The sequence below is a fragment of the Ips typographus genome, linkage group LG15, assembly GCF_016097725.1.
Source record: "Ips typographus isolate SLU linkage group LG15, UJ_Ityp_2.0, whole genome shotgun sequence".
Classification (NCBI taxonomy): domain Eukaryota; kingdom Metazoa; phylum Arthropoda; class Insecta; order Coleoptera; family Curculionidae; genus Ips; species Ips typographus.
In genome coordinates, this window is record NC_138436.1 from 7,371,350 (window position 1) to 7,384,719 (window position 13,370).

At 36.1% G+C, this 13,370-nt stretch overlaps 1 long non-coding RNA gene across 1 annotated transcript in view; it reads right to left on the bottom strand.

Annotated features, from left to right (window-relative positions):
- LOC145738457 (uncharacterized) overlaps window positions 1-8,639 on the bottom strand; it is a 404,307-nt gene extending 395,668 nt beyond the window's left edge. The window contains exon 1 of the long non-coding RNA XR_014180758.1: window positions 8,625-8,639. This is a non-coding gene — a long non-coding RNA (uncharacterized LOC145738457). The remainder of the gene's footprint in view (window positions 1-8,624) is intronic.
- Window positions 8,640-13,370: the final 4,731 nt, after the last annotated feature.

A 13,370-nucleotide genomic window follows, 5' to 3' on the forward strand; every position in this document is an offset into this window, starting at 1 on the left:
TAAAAAATGAATTAGAACAACAAGTAAAAGACAAATTTGTATCAATTCTATTAGACGAGGCTAGTGACGTTAGTAATAAAAAAATATTATGCATTTTAGTTAAGTTTATACAAGGAAATGAAGTTAGAACTCAAGTCCTTGGTATGAAGGAGGTGGACAGTGATCATGGCACAGCAAAAGGGCTATATTCGCTGCTAAAACAGTCACTAGAGGAATTTGAAGTTGAACAAAAAAATGTAGTTGGTTATTGTGCAGACAATGCCAGCGTAATGATGGGCAAGAAAGAAAATGTCAAACAGTATTTATTAAATTCCAATCAGTTTTTGATCTCTAATGGTTGCATTTGCCATTCTATCCACTTAGTGGCAGTTTCAGCAGCAGCCTGTTTGCCTGATCATTTAGAGAACTTGCTTCAAAATCAGGGTTGGGTGAAAATTGTTTTTTTCTAAAAAAAACAAAAAACTTGTTTTTTAACCAAAAATGTTTTTTGTTTTAAAACAGTCTTTTCTTGCGTGTGAAATAAAACATTGTTTTAAAATCAAAAAAGTGTTTTAAAACAATATTTATCTTGCTATCTAATACAGTATACAGGCAACCTTGGGAATCCGGAAACCACCGTGTATTAACGTCGCATTCTGGCCACGCCTCCGTTTTCGAAGATGCTCGCTCTTTAATTATATCCTGGCGCGTGGCGCCAGAACAAAACGCCGCGATTTGTCGGAGTGGGGGATTTAACTGTTTTATTTATTCTTTAAACTGTCTCACTTTACTTGCATCTTGCATGTTGGGACAAGTCGACACTGGGCGGCCGTTGATTTTTGTTTCTTTCTACTCATTAAAATATTGTAAATCGTAAAACTTGAAAAAGATGTTTGGCCACGGCCAGGGTCGAAAAAGAGACCCTATATGGGTTCATTTTAATGAGATAAAAATAATGAATGCTAATAATAAAGCTGTGCCTAAAGCTGAATGCAAGAATGCAAAATGCAATTTGTTCTCGTAAAGAGTCTGGAGACTGTGAAGACGACGATGAAAATGAAATAGTGGAAATGGATGCCTCAGATAATGAATGGAAAATGAATTCAAATTCCGAGACTTTCGAGATCTATGCAGGTAGGTAATCTATAAGCCTTATGATCAATTCAATTCGCAACATGAACATTGATTCACTTTTATTCAGTTTATGTTCATTTTGTAGTTCATTTTTTTTTTAATTAAGAACAAAGGGTTTATTTTACTTCACACACGTACCTTTTTTTTCGTTTATTCCAAAATGTCAATTTTCCGATTTCGAATGGCACCACGCTTAACGTTTACTCCCATTACAGTTTTTTCCCTCTTTGATACTTTTACACTGTGCTTTTACTTTGATCATACTGATATTTTCCAATAGATCTACACCTATTTTGTCGAGCATATGTGTGCACATTTTAGTAGTAATCATAGGAAACTGAATAAACTCCACTATTTAAGCCAACTGATAAAAATTGACTTTGTTTAGCTTTTAAAAATATTAAAAATACTAGGCTTTTTAAACAAGTGCATCTTTTTTTTAAAGGTCCAAGTTCATCTAGTGGTAGTAACTCAACTTTCAAACAAAGCCAGCAAGGTGATGTCGTAGACGTACCCCCGAAAAAGAAGAATCATCTTGCACATCTAAAAAAGAGCAATCTTGATAACTTTGTGGTTAAAACATCTGCTGAGGAATCACAGAAATTTGACATTCAGATAGCCAAGTATTTTTTTGCGACAAATACTCCATTTAATCACATTGAACATCGCGAGTTCAAAAATCTATGTGAACTCTTACATCCAGGATACAACCCTCCATCCAGAAAAAAATTAAGCACTACCCTTCTCGATGATGTATTTGAAAACACTTGTAATGAATTCAAAACTGAGTTGATTGGTAAAAATGTCTGCATGTCTTTGGATGGGTGGTCCAATATCCACAGAGAACCTGTTGTATGTGCAGTGGTTACAGACGTGACTACCGAAAAAGTATATTTAATTGATACCATAAACACGGAAGATAACAAACATGATTCCGAATATTTGCTTCAAATATCAGTGGCAGCCATCAAGAAATGCAATGACGAATTCAAATGTCTGGTAACGAGTTTTGTTACCGATAATGCGGCAAATATGACCAAAATGCGTAAGTCTCTCGCTGAGACCGAAGAATTGCAGACGCACCACAATGATGTAATAACATACGGATGTTCGTCGCACGTTTTCAATTTGTTAGCTCAAGACGTTGAGATACCGGGCATTGCAATAATTAAGCAAATAGTGAAATATTTTAGAAATACCCACATCCCTGCAGCCAAATATCGTCAGGCAGGTGGAAAAATGCTGGTCTTGCCTTCTGAAGTTCGATGGAACACAATTGCTGATACTATCGAAGCTTATTTGGACAACCGGCATATTCTGAGCAAGATATGCACAGAAAATCGCCTGACTTTTGATAAAAATATAATTGCAAAAGTCGAGAATATACAGATAAAATGCAACGCCCAGGATTACTTGGCAAAGCTAAAAGTCATTGCCGTCGCATTGGATAAATGTCAACGCAATACTTGCAATATAGCGGATGCCACAGAAATTTGGAAAAACGTGATACAGTGTTTTGAAAAAGAAGCTCAGCCAGGAGGAGGTTGGAGTGACGAGAAGGAGCTGCAAAAGGTGCGCACACGTTATGAAATGGCTATTACAGAAGCTCATTTACTAGCTAACTTATTGGACCCCAAATATCAAGGGGAACAACTGACGGAAGAAGAGGTTGATAAGGCAATGACTTATGTTACTGATTTTTATCCAGATATAATGCCTGAAGTTCTAGCATTTCAAGCTAAAGCAACACCATTTAAACAGTATCTATTCGCAAAAAATACTGTAATAAATACAACTTCTTTAAGGTGGTGGCGAGCACAACAACGGTGTATTTCAAGTAAACTATTGTCTTTAGTTAATCAGCTGTTTTCCGCGGTTGCATCTACTGCTGGAGTTGAAAGACTGTTTTCTTCTTTTGGATTAGTACATTCGAAATTAAGAAATCGTTTAGGAGGCGATAAGGCTGCAAAACTTGTAACCATGTTTCAACATCTAAATAAAAATGTTAAATAATGTACGTAAAAGTTTTCATAGTTTTTAGCTTGGGAACGTGGGCACTACCTTACTAGTACTACTAGTAATGCTGAAGATTAGCTTTTATGTTTTTTTTTAAGGCCTTGACTTTTAACTTTTATAACTTATTACCCATGTGACATGTTAAGTTCAGATTTTTTTACAGTTTACACTTTACAGGTGTTATACCTCTGTTCCTATGTAGTTAACTATATTTTCAATAAAGTTTTGTAGAGCTGGTAGCTGCCTAGTGCATAAATATTCCTTTTAAAAAAGTAGCATTAAAATGTATGTTTCAAATTGATTTTTTTTTTAGTTTTGGTTCTTTCATACTGAAAAAAATTAAAAAAAAAACAAGAAAAACTCTAATTTAAAAATTACAATACAGCAGACCACAGGCTCAAAGAATTGAAAACACTAAATAAATTAAATATAGGCGCATAATAATCAGCTTTTAATTAGTTGAAAAAAAAAAAACAGTGTTTTAAACATAAGTTTTAAAGCACTGATTTAAACACCACCTGTTTTATTTGCAGTGTTTTAAACGTGTTTTAAACTACTGTGTTAAAACAGTTGTTTTAAAACAACCAAACCCTGAAACTGCGTTACGATTGTAAACATAGACATGTGGAGTTTAATGAAGGTGACTAAGTGAAAGTTTTCACCCCGGTAAGGAAAGTTGGGAAAAGTGAAAAATTGCTGCTTAGGTGGTTCGGACCTTATTATATAAGACGAATTATGTCGGACGTGGACTATGAGATACAAAAGGGCAGATCAGATAAAGCAAAGAGGGAAGTTGTGCACGGAAGCAGAATGTTACCCTATTATGATCTTTGGACCCCAGAATGCACGCCTTTATAAGATTAAAAAAAAAAAAAAAAGATGGGAAAGGACACACAAAAGCGACAACTTTAAACACCAAAGATTTTATTACGACTAAAAATTTTGTTAAAAAAAAAAACGAAAAAAAAAATAAAAAATAAAATAAAATAAAAATTAATAATAATTAACATTAACAGTGCAGTTAGTCCCACTAATGATAATGGTGGCTCCATGCTTGGGAGAAGGAGCCTCCTCATCAGCGAGCTGTGTTGCAGCCCTGTCCCCCGTTTTAGCAGGTTCCTGCTCTTGGGCCGGGGGCGTCGCGGCCTTGACGGCTCAGGGGACACCCACGGATTGCTGTGACGAGTGGTCGGGAATCGGTTTCACCCCTGTCACCGTTCATACGGGCGCCCCAGGCAGCCCATGACACGTAGGGCGGCGATGCGCGACTCGCGCACTTACTGTCGGGAGTTGGGGTGAATCGTGGTAATAAATTGTCTATAAAATAAAGGAAAACACGAGGTTACATACCCTACGAGTAACGAGCCAAAGAGCACAAATCAACTTACCGCTCATGATTAGGCACAGAGAAAAAAAAAGGAAAATTATTTGATTTCAACGGAGAAGAAACAACTTCACTCACAAAGAAAGTGACTGGAGACGAAAAAGTAAAGGACCGTTTCGCCCATAAAATGACAAAACTGCTGTGAATGCAGTGCCGCATAAGTAAAATAAATAAACGATAATAAGGTACCGTCTATCCCTAACTGACATGAAGTTTGTAACACTTTGTATACAAAGTATTAATTTTGTTTAAGCGCGCGTGTTACAAGTTATTTGACTACAATGGAAAAATGATATTGTCACGAATGGAAAATCCATTAATTCAAAAGATGGACTTATTGACTTAAAAACATAAGAATATTCGAGGATTGCGAAATATTAAGCGCACGAGGCAAGGTCGCACCATGATGCACCGAGTGCATCATACCGGTGATGAGTCACCACCACCTGCTTTGCAGGAATATGAAAATAGGCGACGAACAATAACAAACTACGTCAGCCGATCAATCGGGTATAAAACACGCCGATCGCAGCAGTATAGGATGAGTGTGAACCAATCGACACTAGTGCGACCAGCTGAACCAAGAAGTCGAGATGTCGACTCTCTTCGGGAAAAGAAGATCAAGTTAAGTAGTCCATTCTCCAGAACTGTTCCAACACGAAAGTGACTAAGCATGCCGCCAGAAAATACAAAGTCCTTAGCTTATGTCTTCATGTAAGTACAATTGTTGAGTTATTAACTTTTAGTGTGACTGTATTGTACCGACCCACTTATAAATGTTTGTTTAATAAATTTAAGTGTTTAATAGAAAACTCATTGTTTGATTTCATCCTTAAAACTGAGATCCCGGCGCGACGTCGCGAGTTAGTTTAATTAATGAATCCAGAAGGGCTCATAAATTAAACGTGACATTTGGTGGAGGCGCCGGTCTGTTTTGAGATGGATGAAAAACAATAGTTGAGTTTTTTTTTATTTTTATTTTTTGGGGTATGATACAGATTCAGGAAAATAATGTGTGGGCTATAAAAGAAATTTTAAGTATTATTTTCTTTTGGCTAGGGATAGTAACGTTGATTTATTTAGTGATTTTTTGGGGATTACCTTTGCTATTGAAGCGCTCATTTGATAAAATTTTGTTAATAAAATCATGTACCTAAAAACTATCACTTTTGTGATAATATTCATGTCAATGCCTAACCTAACCTTACTGCAGGTGCGAAAAAGGCAAAAAGATTTAATTTTAGTATTAGTCATAAAAAAATTTGGTTTTTAAGTGAATTCAATTATTACTAATACTAAATTTAAATTATTTTTTTTATAACTCCTTTGGTCATAAGCATTGATTCTATTCTTAGTGCTAATATTAATACTATTACTAAAATTAAATTTTTTTATATAAACTCGAGGGGGAAATCACTGTGGTATTTTAGTGTACACATCCATAGTATTCCATGGAATTTCACTGGTATTTTACGGAAGTCCATGGTATTTTGTGGAAGTCTACGGTATTTCGCGGAAGTTCATGGCATTTCGTGAAAGTCCACGGTATTTCACGGAAGCCCACGGTATTTCGGTCAGCGGTAAAATATAGCCGTCCAGAAAGAGAACGCCGCAAACGGGAATTGCCTGTAAGTAACCAACCTTTGATTACAAATTTTTTTAATATTGTGGAAGCAATAAATTCTACTATTGACAATATAAATATGTCAACTATAACCGACTGCATCAACGAAACAGTTAATAACTGTGAACTTCGGAGCACCAAAAGTTCAACCGAAACATTAACAAAAAGTAAATTTTTCGAAATTCTTGTTGATGTGGCCACTAAAAACTTCATTGGTAACAGCAAAGTAAATTCATATGACGAACAGCTTAAAAATATGTTATACGAAACTTCGCAAGCTAACTTAAAACATATATTGCCTTCTTTGTCCACATTGTACAGGTTTCGAAGAAATTTACAAATGGGGCAAATAGAAGAAGGGGAATTTAACTTTAAAGGTTTGAGTACTTATCTGGAAGAAAGGAATCTTCCACGAATTGTGTGGGTGTCTGAAGATGCCACTCGAATCAACGGCAAAATAGAATATGATTCCAAAACAAACAAAGTTTTGGGATTTGTATTACCTTTGCAGAATGGCATGCCAAACTCATCTGCGTATTTAGCTAGAAATGCGGATCAAATGAAATATTACTTTAATAATGCTAGTAAGGCTGAATACGCATATGTAGTTATGGCACAGCCATTAGATTCCAAGACTCCAGCCTTTTGTTTAGCGGTATTTGGTACTGACAACAAATTCACAAATCTTGATGTCTCACAAAGATGGCATAAAATGAGAGAACTTGCTTCAGCTAATAACATTGAATAATTAGGATTTTCTTCGGACGGGGACACGAGATTACTGAAAGCCATGAAAACTGAACTAAGGTTTCCACGGCAACATCACACCAAACTGTGGTATCATCTAGACAATGACAATGACAATCGAAACTATATATTATGTATTCAAGATCAAACGCACATTTTAACAAAAATGCGAACACGGCTTCTAAATTCGAATGTTCAATTAGCAATGGGCCCGTATCTGGTTAGCGTAGATCATTTAAAAGCCGTTGTAGAAAATAATACAAAAGATTTTTTAACACAGTCTGATCTTTCACTTGAAGATAAAATGAATTACAGTTCTGCAGAAAGAATCTGCTCGCCGAAAGTACAGACACTGTTGAAAAATGATGATACTTCTGCAACAAGAACTTTTTTAAAAATAGTGGATTATCTTATTGACTCGTTTTTACGGAATGACCAAAGTGTGGAGAAGCGAGTATACAAAATATGGTATGTAGTTTTTTTGTGTAGAATTTGGAGGCAACATGTCAAACGACATCCTAATTTGACTCTACAAAAAAACTTCATAACATTAAATTGTTATACTGTAACGACCTTTACGTACCGGTCCTGGTACGGTTTTTGCCACACCTAGGGGTAGGTGCTTTGAAACTCGGGCGCCACCTTAGTTTTATTTGAAGAAGCGTAACTAAGGAACTCGCTTCGTATACCTGGGGAGCTTTTACACAGTCGAAGACAGAGTTCACGTTTATCTGTGAGTGGATGAAGGGAGTGGGACAAAAATAAGGAAACACGGGGTAGTCAGCAAAATTAAACAAGTCGTGTTAACCATGAAAAATAACAAACATTCATATCCTTACTTAAAACTCTAGCACAAATGAACAAACAGAGAACAACACAGCCTCGTGTTCATATTAATAAACGGTACAGTCGGACCTGGAGATCCCAACTAAATTAATACGGTAACTTTGAAACGGAAAACAAGGGGACAACACAACCTAGTGGTCAGAACGGGGAACGGTACGGAGAACTAGGACGGTTTCGAAACGGTAAACAGACGGTTACGGTATGCATGACAGATTCGGACGGTATGAAAACTGTGCTCTGGGGGTACAGACGGGGTCAGAGAATCAGTAACAGCTTTCAAACGGTCAGCCCTCGGAGTTAACCAGTTGGGGGCTAAAAACGGCCGGAGCTGACAGTCCGAAGGAAACGGTTCGGAAATACCTAGGCGTTAGTGAGATTGTAGCCTCCGGAGTTGACCAGCAGTGTTATAACATCCGGTACTGGCAGTCCAGAGGAAACAACTCAAATCGCCGAGAGGTTTTCGGAGTCGTGGCCCTCGAAGTTAACCAGCAGTGTTATAACATCCTGTACTGGCGGTCCGAAGGAAACGATTCGGAAATACCTAGGCGATAGTGAGATTGTAGCCTCCGGAGTTGACCAGCAGTGTTATAACATCCGGTACTGGCAGTCCAGAGGAAACAACTCAAATCGCCGAGTGGTTTTCGGAGTCGTGGCCCTCGAAGTTAACCAGCAGTGTTATAACATCCTGTACTGGCGGTCCGAAGGAAACGATTCCGAAATACCTACACCTTCAAAGCTTGCCCCCAGGAACAATAAAATTTACCGTTCAACTGGCTGAAGCGTCGGTCGGTAGTCACTAGTCGATGGTCCGGGATGAACTGACTGCAGCGTCGGTTGGTTCGGTTCGATAAGAACTCCGGGATCAACTGATTAATGTAGCGCGCGGCGCATCACCTGTTTACCAGCTCGCGAGTCGCGACGGCGCGATGTTGCTTCGTTTACGCTACCGCGGCTGCGCGCATTCTGTCGCGAAGACGCAATGTACCTTAAGCGTGTGAGGCTGCGCATTGTTTTCTTTAATCTAATTCTACATATTAACAAAAAATTAGTAACTTCGTTACAATACATGTATCGAAATTAATGCACATGTTTTACTTGAGTTCATAAAAACACTTCAAAACGCGGACAATTTAGATTCCAACATGTTTATTCCCAGTTTACTTAGTAGTCAGCCATGCGAAGAGCTGTTTCGATCTGCACGTTCTATAACCTCAAATTTTTCAACGGTAATAAACTTTAGCATAAAAGATTTTATGAGTCGCATCGATAGGACTTCTTTAATTAATTTCGTAATAAATGATCTCCAAAATGTATTTATTTTCCCCAGAGAAAATCTGCGACGTCAAAAAAAACGCCAACATGTCAAAAATTAGGTTTGCAATTGGAACATGATGATTGCAATATAGTAGACATTGCAAATAATTGGCAAGACGAGGAGAATGACTCCGTAAAATGTGAAACCGTTAATACATGTGGAAACTTAGATCTCAATTTGACAGATAATTTTAAGACATTTATTATTAATGACTCTGTGTTAGAAGGTCTTAATCGAGAAAAAAGTAATTAATCTAATCTATATATGTATCTTAATCTAGATCTTCAAGATTATTCTTTGTAAGAGTAAATTTGTCAAATGGCAAAAGCAAAATAATAAAAAAATCCTCTTTTTGTTGGTTGCTCTATGAAGGGAAAGGCAAGGTCAGTGTTGACAGATTAAGACGTTTTGTTACCAATACTAAGCTTTCCAAAAATCCAACTAAAAAGAATCCAACTTTACGAAAATGTACAAGAAAAACTGTCAAACTGGGTGGTAAGCGAAAAAACAAAAACCAATTTCCAGAAACGGATATTGAATCCGATTACTCACTAAATGACTCGACAGATTCTGAAAGTTTCTCGGACTCAGAGCATTGCAATAACGAGAGTATATGATCGAGAAGTTGAGGCACAAAAATGAGAAGTGTGTTTCAAAATCGGTTTTAAAAGAACATTATTATGCGGTTCTGTATGATGAAGGCTGGTACGTAGGAAGGGTAGTAGAGAAACTTGACGGTGATGTTTTTAGAATGAAATTTTTAAAACAAGAGGTAAATGTTTTTATTTGGCCAAAAAATGATGACATTACAGAAGTCAATAAAAAATTTATATTTTACGGTCCTATACAACTCATTGGATCGGGTCCATTTCAAATTTGTAGTAATGATTTAGGTGCCATTAACAAACAATATAAAAATTACAAACATAATTTGAGATAAGCTGCAATAGAATCAAATAATTAAGTACAACAATTGACATTTTGACAGCATAATTATTTGACCTGTTATTAATAATTTATCCGAGTTGTAGATAGTTATCTAGTCTTTTGTTTGTTATTAGTTATGCGGCTTTAATACAATAAACATAAGTTCCTTTCTGATATCTTTAAATTTTAACTGAAAGATTTGCATAACTTACTTTGAATATTTTAGCTACTACATTTGTTACTTTTTTTTTTACTAAGACTTAAAAGTACTATAAATATATTCATTTACTGAACTTTAGTTTTTAACTCAGTTTTTAATATATGGAGGTAATAACAAACATTTTATTAATTTGTATTATTCCTACTAAATTGCTATTAACTTAACGAACTAACCTTGTATTCATACACCTATATATTTTATTTTGGAACTTGGAACATATTGTTATTCTGTTTACCAGGGAATCATAATATTAGAACCAATTAGACCAATATTCTATTCAATTTCTTCGATATTTTATGGAAGTTTACCGGTATTTCAGTGGAAGTGTAGGGTATTTTGTGGAAGTCCGTGGTATTTCGGTGAAAGTGCATGGTATTTTTCGGAATTTGTAATAGTTCGTGGAAGGCCATGGTATTTCGGCATATATAGTGGTAATTTGTGGAAGTTTGGGATGAAAAGTTGGTATTTCATGGTATTTTTGCCGAAAGTGGTATTTTAGTGTACAGATTTTGGAGACTGATTTTCCCTTCGTATAAACTAGACTTAAGTCCCTTCCATTTCATCAAATTTATGCAGTACCTACTGTACAAAGACACTGTATAATACATATTAACTCAAAGTTGAGCAATGCAGTGTATAATGATAATTGTTAAACATAAAACAATAATGAAAACTGCATTGGTTTTCATTTGAATGTTAATTTCAATAAAATCAATATACTGACCTTAAACCTTGCTTTTTCATTCACTGTTCTAATGTAAGTAGTTGAACCCATTGCACACAATTTCACTCTTCAACTTGATTAAGTTGTTGCAATCTTCTTAGTGGGTAATTTGCTCTTCACTTAGGTCAATTTCTTCATAAAAGTTGTATTTTCTCATCCACATAGAAAAGTAGTGAAGTATTCAGCATATACAGGATACAGATCTGTAAAATAGGCCCAATTTGTTAGTTGAACCACCCTTAAAAAATTGTCAGACGAGACAAATTTTTAGTAATGTATACAAAAAATGCATCAGCAGAGTTTTTTCACTGGTGTGAAGGCAGCAAGCCGGATTCCAGCAAGCCGGAGCCGAAGATGTCCGATCGGTCAGTGGCGTCGGACTTATTTTTTTCTTCACTTAAAATGTGTTAAATAAACATTGTGAGCAGTTACTTCGTTCTTTCACTATCCACAGGACATTTTAGAACAACATATTTGCATACCTTTATTTCCAGCATTCTCCTTTTATATCTATAATTCCACATATATCTACTTAACGCTTAACATCTGCACAATCAACAACAAAACCAACAAACAGGCTTCTTACCTACCCTGTATGGTGTATATCAGGTTTTGCTGCGTGGCCACATCTACGATCTACATATAAGCGCGTTCAATAATACTATTCCTAATAATAATAATAATGTGACAAAATTCCCTTTGGTACATTTATAGGACTCATAATGACGTATCTTTAGAGGGTAGTGAGAACTCCTTACACCCCGTCAGAGGGCGGCAATTTTGAATTCACTTGTCTAGCAAGCCAGCGCATATGACATTCAGATTTAAATTAATCCAAAACTAATCATAGTATCACAACGCCCTTTGGTACGTTTATAGAGCTCATAATGATGTATCTTTAGAGGGTAGTGAGAACTCCTTACACCCCGTCAGAGGGCGGCAATTTTGAATTCACTAGTCTAGCAAGCCAGCGCATATGACATTCAGATTTAAAAAATTCGCGGAAAGCACGGATTAATTTGCCGACAAAAGTTCTCCACTCTGAAAGACTTGGTGTCGGAGATAATAAAAAAAAGTCGGCACGCTTTGTGTAACGGTCAAAAATGTTCGTTCTTCGTCTTTCTTATAATTTTTGTCTTTGTTTATTTTAAAGTTTCGACCATTCCAATTTTGTCCGGCGTCAGTTATTTTGCTGGATAGTGCATTCATTTTTATTTGGTTGGTGGAGTCAACAGTTGCTGGAAAAATGTAAGTAATTAAATACTGGTCTAGCATCAATGATATCTGGTGTTAAGTAACTAAATTGCTGGCAAATTGAAAGAAACCGCTAGATTTCTTTCAAAGAAATTTCAGTTAAAATATTTTGAAGTATAAGCGATATGTTTTAATTGCCCAGCGTTTAATTTAGTAAAATTAGACTAGTAGTGACCGATACCGATACCGATATAGCGGCCGATATATGTATAAAATATCTGCCTCGCGGGGCCGACATTTTTTTATAAAGAATTAAAAGCTACCTATTTTGGGACGGAAAAAACGGTATGGGTCCAAAATTTCATATCGGTCGATCACTAGACTAGACTACATTGTTGGTTGTTTAAATTACCCGCTTTTCAATTACATTACCAAATTGTTTCAGGAGCTAAAATAATGCTGTAAATTGGGGTGAGATGCCAGAGTTTAGTCTGGCATCCATCCCAGAAGAGGAGCTATTGTTGTCGGATGGTATGTAGAATTAACATTTACAACAAATTTATCGCACCACCAAAACTTAAATAAATCGGAAAAATTTGTATTTTTTTTTTTTGCAGAATCGATGTCGGTGGAGGTAGAACCGAGGCCGTGGAGGTGGGCGAGGCCGTGGCCGGGGCCTTCGAATTACCAATAGTAAGCTTACAGCAATAAAGCATATATTTTTTAAATAATAACTATTTTCTTCTTTTTGCAGACCAATTAGCTGCAGCCCTTTTGCGGCAGATATTTAACCAGTTCTAATTAATAAAAGCTAGCTGAAATGCAGAATAAAATTGTTTGAAAATACCATATTTGCTTTATTTACTGCCAACTCGTTACAGCCACCAGAACTGCAACAATTTTGAAACTTATTTTTTCTAGGAATGTTTAATAATATACTATTCAGGGTGATTCACGGTGATGGTTAATTAGAAGTATCTAGAGAACAACTCAATATTTTTTGTTGAAATTTCGAGTGTAGCCTAGGTTGGGTCCAATCTCTCTATTTAAAATATTTTAAGCTTTGCGGTGTTGCCAGATCAGTCAGAATAAACACCAACTTTTGATTTTCAAATGGAAGTCTGTTTTTAATCTCATTTTTGAATTCCTCGCAAGAAGGCTAGTAATTAATTGTTAATACTTCCCTATACCTATCGCACCGTTCCTTAGATATTTTATAAAAATGGTGAACTTGTCAGCAAAACAGTGGTCTAAACTTTA